Consider the following 9,911-nt stretch of genomic DNA (forward strand, 5'->3'; position numbering starts at 1 on the left):
CCCGGACATAACGCCATATCAACGGCACTTCATCTATACTAACCCAGGAGACAAAGTGCATCCTCACAGCTAACCTCAAGAGGAAAGATACTCCCTTCAACACCATGGCCCAAAACTGCCAGACCATGTGCAGGAGCTTCTCCCCATTACTTTGACCATAAAAATGTAAATTGAATTCCTGGGAATAACACGACACAGCTACCATACCAAGACTCCAAAACTCTAGCTCAAAAGAGTAGGGACTTATTAGACTAAGACAAAAACCTAAACAAAAAACTGAAATAGCACTAAAAAGCAAAAATATACCACCGGAATCCAAAGAATTACCTAGATGAACCACCGCCGAACTACCAAGATCACTCACTCCAAGCCCGGCCCAACCACCAATCTTCCAAGCCAAGAACGCCAGAGCTGCAGATCGTTCATTCAGCCGCCAACCCCGCCGCGAACAATCCGGCGCCATCCAACCACGCCACCAACCTCCATAGATCTTTGCCCAAATCAGTGATCGAACCCCAAAGAGTAGTAGATCCTTTTCAGAATCGCCACTGATAGGTGAACGAGCCCCCGCTCGTCGAAGCATCAGTGAACCCCGATCCCGATCCCATCACTGATCAACCCCACTCCAGAGCCGCTCTGCACCTGCGATCGCCCTCGACCATAGAAGGTCAGATCGAAATCTATCTACCCACCCTAACATCCACCTCCCTTCCATCTCTCCTAGACCACGGTTGAAACCTGCCAATGTGCACAGAAATTTGAGAATTCCAAGGAGGACAGTGCCCGTCTGGCTGCACGCGCCAAACGCCGACGAGGCCAGAGGCCCAAGCCGACGTGGCGCCGCCGGACAAGGAAGGTTTTTGTCGAGGGAAACCCTAGCTATGGGAGAGAACGAGAGAGTTTGTTTAACAATTCTAGTCTAGCAATTATTAATGAAGTTCTTATTTGATAAAAAAAAAAAAAGGATGCACAATAAAATATAGTAAAACATACTCAAATTTAGAAGTCCTCTCTATAACGGACACACACGTATCATTTGGCCATAGTGTCTCTTCCATAATCATTCATCACTGATGCACCTTGCACCAGATACCTATATATCTATATTTCTTGATTTTCGTTTTATATACTATGTTACGATTTTCTATGCATAATTTACGAATCATGCACATTTAAATGTAAACATAATTGCAAGTGTCGGGAGGAGGCAAGATATGCCTACTCTTTTTCTCTATCTTCTCAAGGATGGAAAAATAATAATAGGCTCAATGCAAAGAGCTTGTTTCTAATTCCTGAAGCACGTTTTGCACATTCTCCACTCGCTTTTTGTAATAAGAAGTTTTCGCGTCTAGTGACAAATTAGGGAGTGCAATGCAGCATCCACCTTCTCCAAGTTCATTCATCTCCGCAACGTCCAATACCCTCACCCGGGACTCTTTTGGACTGCACCACCTTGGAAACTAATGACCAAGGGATTGACTTTGGTCTCAAATTTGAACCAGCTATCAAAAAAAAAAAAAAAAACACAGCGATTGACACAGTGATGGTGACTGCATCCAACTCTTTCAATATGCTGACCACTGCTGGAGTCCCGCAGTTTTTTTTCTTCTTTTTTTTCTTTTTCTGTGCACTTGCTTTCCTTAACCTCGAGGGCCTTCTTGATTGTGTTCTTCAAATCCTTCCTAGAGATAAGGAATTTATAACTCACTCAAGAAACTCATGTCATCTCCCCCTCTTCTGTGCAAAATTGATTGAAGTTCATCTGTGTATTCCTTTATGTGTAATAAGGTAGCCACAGAAATCCGTTTGAGTAGCTCACTGATCCATTTATCAACACACTCTTGAGCAAAAGCTTGTTGTGAGTGGCAAGAGAAGAAACTTCCCAACTCAACCCTCCAAATCTTTTGAGACCACCAAGTGACTTGTGGATGATGATGATGATGAAGAGTTGGTTTCTGAAACCTTTATTCTACACAAATGCTCATCAGATTCTGTAACGAGTCAACAACCTTGCATCAATTGCGATGCTTCTCATCATGCTCTCCATGAGTGTTTAACCACAAATTGATATACAGGTCTAATAGGTGCTGGGTATCCAACAACAATGAGGATGCTTATTCATAACGTTAAATATCCAGACCAAATTCAAAGATGTTCATGAATGATTCATTGGTTCTACAATAATGTATTCTAGTTTCCCACAAGGAATTTATGAGGGTCAAACATCTCTTGGTTCTAGAGTTTGAAGTGCATGGACCAAGATGAATGTGGAAGATTCATGAAGGAGCATTAGTTGAAGGTGGTTGAATGGAGCATTAATGATGCCATCTAGAGGGTTCCTCTTTGGTCTGTATAAGGAGAAACATTTGCCCATTCTGAAAATCCAATATGATATCTGATCTCATCCAATCTGATCCAATCTCATCTTCATCCAAGTAGAGAGTGAAGAGTGTCCACTCCAAGTTGAGAATGTCGTAGTTGTTAGGTAGCAAAACTGCAAAACAAGTGTGAGAGAGAGTTTCCTTCAAGTAGTATTCGTGAAGTTATGTGTCTATTGTACCCACCTTATCATAGTGGAAGTTCTTGTTGTTGCTGCCCAGTGGACGTAGGCACCTTGCCGAACCACGTTATATCTGGTGTTCCCTTTCCTTTACACCTTTATTTCTTTGCAAATTATCCTTTTATGGTTGGAGTTATTATTTCCATTCTATTAATTTTCCCAACAGTGGTATCAGAGCCCTTGGTTCGTGAGGTGTTAGAATGGAAGGTTCAAGGAGTACCATGATCCGACACAACCACTCAAATTGGATTACATAGAAGCCGAGAATGGAGGATATTCTCTATTGCAAAGATTTGCATGAGCCAATCGAAATAGAGGAGGCCAAGCCGGAAGGGACTTCGGATGCGAATTGGACAAAGATGAATCGCAAAGCCATCGGTCATATCCGCGAATGGGTGGATGATAGTGTATTCCACCATGTGTTCAATGAAACCAATGCACATGAATTGTGGTTGAAGTTGGAGTCCTTGTTTGGGAAGAAGACTGCTGCCAAGAAAGCATTTCTAATCAAGGAGCTCGTAAACATGAAGTACAAAGATGGTGTTAGAGTGACCGAGCACCTCAACAACTTCCAAAGTACAATCAATCAATTGGCCACGATGGACATGAAGATTGATGACAAGTTGCAAGACTTGTTGCCATTGGGATCGTTGCCAGACGATTGGGAGACCTTCGTTGTAACTGTAAGTAATTTTGCTCCAAATGGTGTATTGTCTATGGATAATGTTAAAAGTAATATGTTGAATGAAGAAACTACAAGAAAATCTTCAAGCTCTGACAATAGCCAAGTCTTTGTGGTGCAGAATAGAGGAAGGAGCAAAAGTAGAGGTCCCAAAGGCCATGGAAGGAGTGTGAGCAGATTGAGGACAAGATTCAATGGAAAATTCCATCATTGTGGTATTTTTGGCCACATGAAGAAGAATTGCAACATGTTGAAGAAGGATCCAAAGGAGGGTCGAGATAACAATACTCATCAACCGAAGGATGACACAGAAAACACTATAGCTTCCGTGTCTCATGATGAGTGTGAGTTCCTTTGTCTTGAAGGTGAATGTCTACATGTTGATGATTATCCCAGTGTTGCATGGGTTGTTGATTCCGGAGCCTCTTTCCATGCCACTCCACACTTGGAGTACTTCACTACATACAGAGGTGGTGACTTTGGAATTGTGAATATGGGCAACGATGGCTACTCCAAGATTTCAGGAATTGGAGATATTTGTTTTGAGACCGATTGGGCAACAAGCTTATGTTGAAAGATGTTAGACATGTTCCGAGTCTACGTCTCAATTTGATGTCAACCGGTGAGCTTGACCGACAAGGGTTTCATCATCATGGAGGTGATGAAAAGTGGAGGCTTACCAAGGGATCACTAGTGGTTGCTAGAGGGAAGATATGTTGCACCCTCTACAAGACATATGGCAAGATATGCAAAGGAGAGTTGAATGTTGTAGATGATTCTTCTCCAAGTCTATGGCACAAGCGGCTAGGCCACATAAGTGAGAATTTATTGCAAGTTTTGGCAAAGAAGTCTCTAATTCCCTTTGCCAAAGGTACCTCACTTGACCCTTGTGATTATTAATTATTTGGTAAGCAACATAAAGTTAGTTTCACAAGAACATTTACAAGGAAACAAAATGTATTAGACCTAATACACTGATGTATGTGGCCCGGAAGTTGAATCACTAGGTCATAATAAATATTTTGTCACTTATATTGATGATGCTTCACGAAAGGTTTGGATTTATTTGTTGAAATCAAAAGGCCAGGTGTTCCAAACCTTTAAGGAGTTCCATGCCATGGTGGAGAGGGAGACAGGAAGAACCCTCAAAAGTATCCGTAGTGACAATGGCGGAAAGTACACTTCGAACGAATTCAGAGATTATTATTCGAAGCATGGCATTAGACAGAAGAACACAATTCTTGGGACCTCACAGCATAATGGTGTAGCCGAGAGGATGAACCGCACCATTCTAGAAAAAGTGAGAAGTATGCTGAAGACGGCCAACCTGACAAAAGAGTTTTAGGGCGAAGCATTGACAACCGCATGTTACCTTATCAACCGAACACCATGTGTACCGTTGGGCTTGGAAACTCCAGAAGGCATGTGGACCGGTAAAAGCGCTTCATATTCCCACTTGAGGTTGTTTGGGTGCAAAGCATTTGCACATGTACCAAAGGAGCAAAGATCAAAGCTAGATGACAAGGCCATGCCATGCATCTTTCTTGGGTATGGCAATGAAGAGATGGGCTACCGGTTATGGAATCCAAAGACCAAGAAGTTATTCAGAAGCAGAGATGTAGTGTTCCATGAAGGTCAAACCATTACGGATTTTAACAAAAATGAAGTAGAACATGTAGAGCACCTCACCTACGATTCATCACAGCTTCAACAAGAACCTAGTAACGAGGCTCAAGATATGGTAAATGAAAATGCTCCTGATATGGTGGAAGCAGAAGCAGCAGAACCTAGAGATAATGATTAGGAGGATCATGATCAGGGGGAGCAGCTAGAAAATGCCCAAGTACCAGTTCGAAGATCCAATAGAGTGCCAAAGCCAAGTACTAAGTATCCTTCTTCATAATATATTTTGGTCACTAGTGATGGAGATGATCCATATTCCAAATACATTCTATTAACCAATGATGGGGAGCCTGAATGCTTTGAGGAGGCAAAGACTCATGCAGACAGTGATAAGTGGATGTTAGCAATGAAGTGTGAAATGGAGTCCTTATTGAATAATGGCACCCATGAGTTGGTGGAGCTTCCTAAAGGCAGAAAAGCACTAAAAAATAAATGGGTGTTTAAGTTGAAGAGAGACGAGAATGAACAGCTAACAAAGTTCAAGGCTCGCTTGGTTGTGAAAGGCTTTGAGCAGAAGGAAGGAGTAGATTTTGATGAGATCTTCTCACCAGTTGTCAAGATGACTTCTATCAGAGTTATTTTGGGCATGGCAGCTAGCATGGATCTTGAGGTGGACCAGTTAGATGTGAAAACGGCATTTCTTCATGGTGATTTAGAAGAAGAAATATACATGTAGCAACTGAAAGGTTTTGAGGTTGAGGGAAAGGAGCACATGGTTTGCAAGTTGAAGAAAAGTTTATACGGGCTTAAGCAAGTGCCAAGGCAATGGTACAAGAAATTTGACTCATTCATGGTGGGTCATGGGTACAAGAGAACTGATGCAGATCCATGTGTTTATATCCAATAGTTTACTGGAGGTAATTTCATAATTTTGTTGCTCTATGTTGATGATATGTTGATAGTGGGCCAAGATGTTTCTATGATTCGTAAGTTGAAAGCAGATTTATCAAAGTCATTTGATATAAAAGACTTAGGGCCAGCTAAGCAGATTTTGGGCATGGATATTGCTCGTGACAGGAAGGCGAAGAAATTATGGCTGTCACAAGAGAGGTATGTTGAACGGGTGGTTGAAATGTTCAACATGAAAGAAGCTAAGCCAGTAAGCTCACCTCTAGGAAATCATTTCAAGTTAAGTAGAAGATTATGCCCAACCACACAAGTGGAGAAACACAAGATGGCTGGTATTCCTTATTCATCAGCTGTTGGTAGTCTTATGTATGTCATGGTATGCACCCACCCTGATATTGCACATGCAGTTGGTGTTGTTAGTAGATATCTTTCTAATCCTGGCAGAGAGCATTGGGAAACTTTCAAATGGATACTCAAATATTTGAGGGGCACCTCAAAGTTGTGTTTGTACTTTGGTGGATCAGGACCAGTCTTAGAAGGTTTCACAGATGCAAATTTGGCAGGAGACCTTGATAATAGAAAGTCCACTTCTGGATACTTATTTACATTTTCTGGGGGAGATGTGTCATGGTAGTCCAAGTTACAGAAGTGTGTTGCCTTATCCACCACAGAATCTGACTATATAGCAGCAAATGAAGCTAGCAAGGAAATGATATGGTTGCAAAGGTTCGTTCAAGACTTGGGTGTGAAGCAAGAAAATTATGTGGTGCATTGTGATAGTCAGAGTGCTATTTACTTGAGCAAAAATTCAATGTATCGAGCAAAAATTCAATGTATCACCCTCGCACTAAGCACATTGATCACCGTTATCACTGGATCCGAGATGCAGTGTCAAAGAATTTTTTCCAATTGAGGAAAATTCACACCAACAAAAATATTTCTTATATGTTGACTAAAGTGGTTCCATAGCAGAAGTTGGAGTATTGCAGCAAGTCCGCCGAGATGGACTTCAAGTAAAAGTCTCACTTCACACTGCCCCGGATTGGTCTGTAGGGGGAGATTGTTAAATAACCAGACCAAATTCAAAGATGTTCATGAATGATCCATTGGTTCTAGAATAATGTGTTCTAGTTTCCCACAAGGAATTTATGAGGGTAAAACATCTCTTGGTTCTAGATTTTGAAGTGCATGGACTAAGATGAATATGGAAGATTCATGAAGGAGCATTAATGAAGCCATCTAGGGGGTTCCTCCTTGGTCTATATAAGGAGAAACATTTTCCCATTCTGAAAATCCAATCTGATATCCGATCGAATCCAATCTCATCTTCATCCAAGTAGAGAGTGAAGAGTGTCCACTCCAAGTTGAGAGTGTTGTAGTTGTTATTAGGTAGCAAAACAAGTGAGTGAGAGAGAGAGTTTCCTTCAAGTAATATTCTTGAAGTTGTGTATCTCTTGTACCCACCTTATCATAGTGGAAGTTCTGGTTGTTGCTGCCCCTTGGATGTAGGCACCTTGCCAAAACACGTTATATACGGTGTTCCCTTTCCTTTACCCCTTTATTTCTTTGCATATTATCCTTTTGTGGTTGGAGTTATTATTTTTATTCTATTAATTTTCCCAGCACATAAGACATGCTGATCCGTTATTAGCAAACACACGGTCAACGAAAATCTTGCAATATCTGTCCAATATGTTACTATGATACATTATAAACACTGAGACTTTATATGCAAAATGAATCAGTTCTTGAGTTGGTATGCTGGTGTGGGAAGAGATCTCTCATAAACATGTCCTAGGGAACATTTAGTCTGAATCAAATCATGTTACCTCTTGCTGGTGATTGAAGTGAATAAGATTCCTTGTCCCCCCCCCCCCTAACCAACACTATATATTATGCAGATCTAGAAGGAAAGAACTCATCAGTTTCAATTAAAACAGTCATCGCCAAATCACCCAAAAAAAAAATGTCTTACCACACTCGCTCTAACAACTTCAGCTTAAGGCCCATCACTCAACCCCACTATGGACTAGTCCCTCTTTGGCTCTTTTGTAAGCTAATCTCCTCCAATCAATGAATACGACCAACTGCCATCCACTTCGAGCAGTGTCACTGTTATATACCTGTAAGCATAAAATCAAAAACTGAAAACAACCCAAAATATGCAACGTTTAATTAATACTGGATTCTCCTGCTCGTCTCCAATTCCTATGTACTGCAAAATATCATCCTAAATTGAAACCTGCTGCAAGTTAGCACCCTGTCCTTCACAATATTAGTAAGCATGCCAGCTCCCGAGTCATATACATAAAAGAAAAATGTCATGCTGCTGATCAAAGTTCCAAATCTTATTTCATCACAGCTGAACTCTGGTGGCACATGTTGAAATTTTTTAAATCTTGGACTTGCAAATGACTACCGAAATAGAGTCACATGTAAAGCAACAAGATGCAACAACCATATCATCATACATTTAACAAGACCAATTCATAAAGGCACAAACACATGTACTGCAGATATATAAATGTCCATTCAAGAACATTGCTAATAGGATTGGAATTGTAACTGCGTCTACACTCTTGATCCCATCCAGAATAGTTTGGCCAAGTGAGTACATGTTTGACATTAGATCATCAACATAACAATAGATGAAGGAATGGTTCTCAATAGCAAAAGGTAAAGGAAGCCTTCTGCAGCAAATCACCAAGGAAATAGTCTTCTGCCTTCTACCACTGTTTGACCTCACTAATAGAAATGAACTGAATGTTATGGCGTGGTAGAGGCATGGACTATCTCCTGTTATATAAAGGCAAACCTCAAGATGAACTCAACCCATCAAAGAGTCCAGATAAAGCCTAAAGCTTATCACTTAGGAGACTAAAGTTTATCACATTAGCTTAATGTTAATCAGGTAGTTGAAACTAAGAATCTCTAGACAACAAGAAGCTTTAGAGGATGAATTCTCTCACACTTTTATTCAATATACAGAGGCATATTTATACAACCTTATACAACCCTAATTCTGGACTAACAAGGAAAGTAATCAAATCATAATTATAATCCTGATTCTATACAATTAGTATAATTCTATTCCTAATAGTAATCCTAAAATATCTATGACACACAACACTCCCCCTCAAGTTGGAGCATACACATCTCGAATGCCCAACTTGTCAAGTGGGTCATGAAATGCTTTGACTGATACACTTTTAGTCAGAACCTTTGCTAACTGTTCCTCAGTTGGTACAAATGGGAAGGCAATCAGGTTTGCGTCCAACTTCTCTTTGATAAAGTGTCTGTCAACTTCCACATGCTTCTTACAATCATGTTGTACTGGGTTATGTGAAATTTCAATACCTGCTTTGTTATCACAAAACAACTCCATAGCCTTTTTTGGCTTGAACCCCAAATCACGCAATAAATTACGTAACCATAACAACTCACATACTCCATGTGCCATACCTCTATACTCGACTTCTGCACTGGCCCTTGCCACCACCTTTTGTTTTTTACTCTCCCAAGTGACAAGGTTCCCTCCAACAAATGTAAAGTAACCCGAGGTCGATCTCCTATCAGTAATACAACCAGCCCAATCAGCATCAGTATAACCACTCACCTCTAGGCAATGGTGTTTTGAGAACATAAGACCCTTCCCAGGAGCTTTCTTTAGATACCGTAGGATCCGCACGACTGCATCCATATGATCTTCACTAGGATTATGCATGAATTGGCTCACCACACTCACTGCATATGCCAAATCAGGTCTAATGTGACCCAAATAGATTAATCTACCAACTAACCTTTGATATCTCTCCCTATCAGTCGGGACTTGATCAGAGTACTCCGCTAACCGGTGATTCTATTGAATTGGTGTATCAACTGGTCTGTAATCTAACATACCCATTTCTGACAGCAAGTCTAGAACATATTTTCTTTGGCACAAGAAGATACTGCTACTCCCCTTGGCTACCTCTATCCCAAGGAAGTATCCCAAGTCACCAAGGTCTTTCATCTCAAATTCCGAAGCTAACTGCTGCTGCAACCTTCTAATTTCATCTCGATCATCACCTGTGACCACCATATCATCAACATAGATGATTAACGCCGTTACTTTACCCTTCTGATGCTTAAGGAAGA

The sequence above is a fragment of the Rosa chinensis genome, chromosome 2 (genome assembly GCF_002994745.2).
Source record: "Rosa chinensis cultivar Old Blush chromosome 2, RchiOBHm-V2, whole genome shotgun sequence".
NCBI lineage: Eukaryota > Viridiplantae > Streptophyta > Magnoliopsida > Rosales > Rosaceae > Rosa > Rosa chinensis.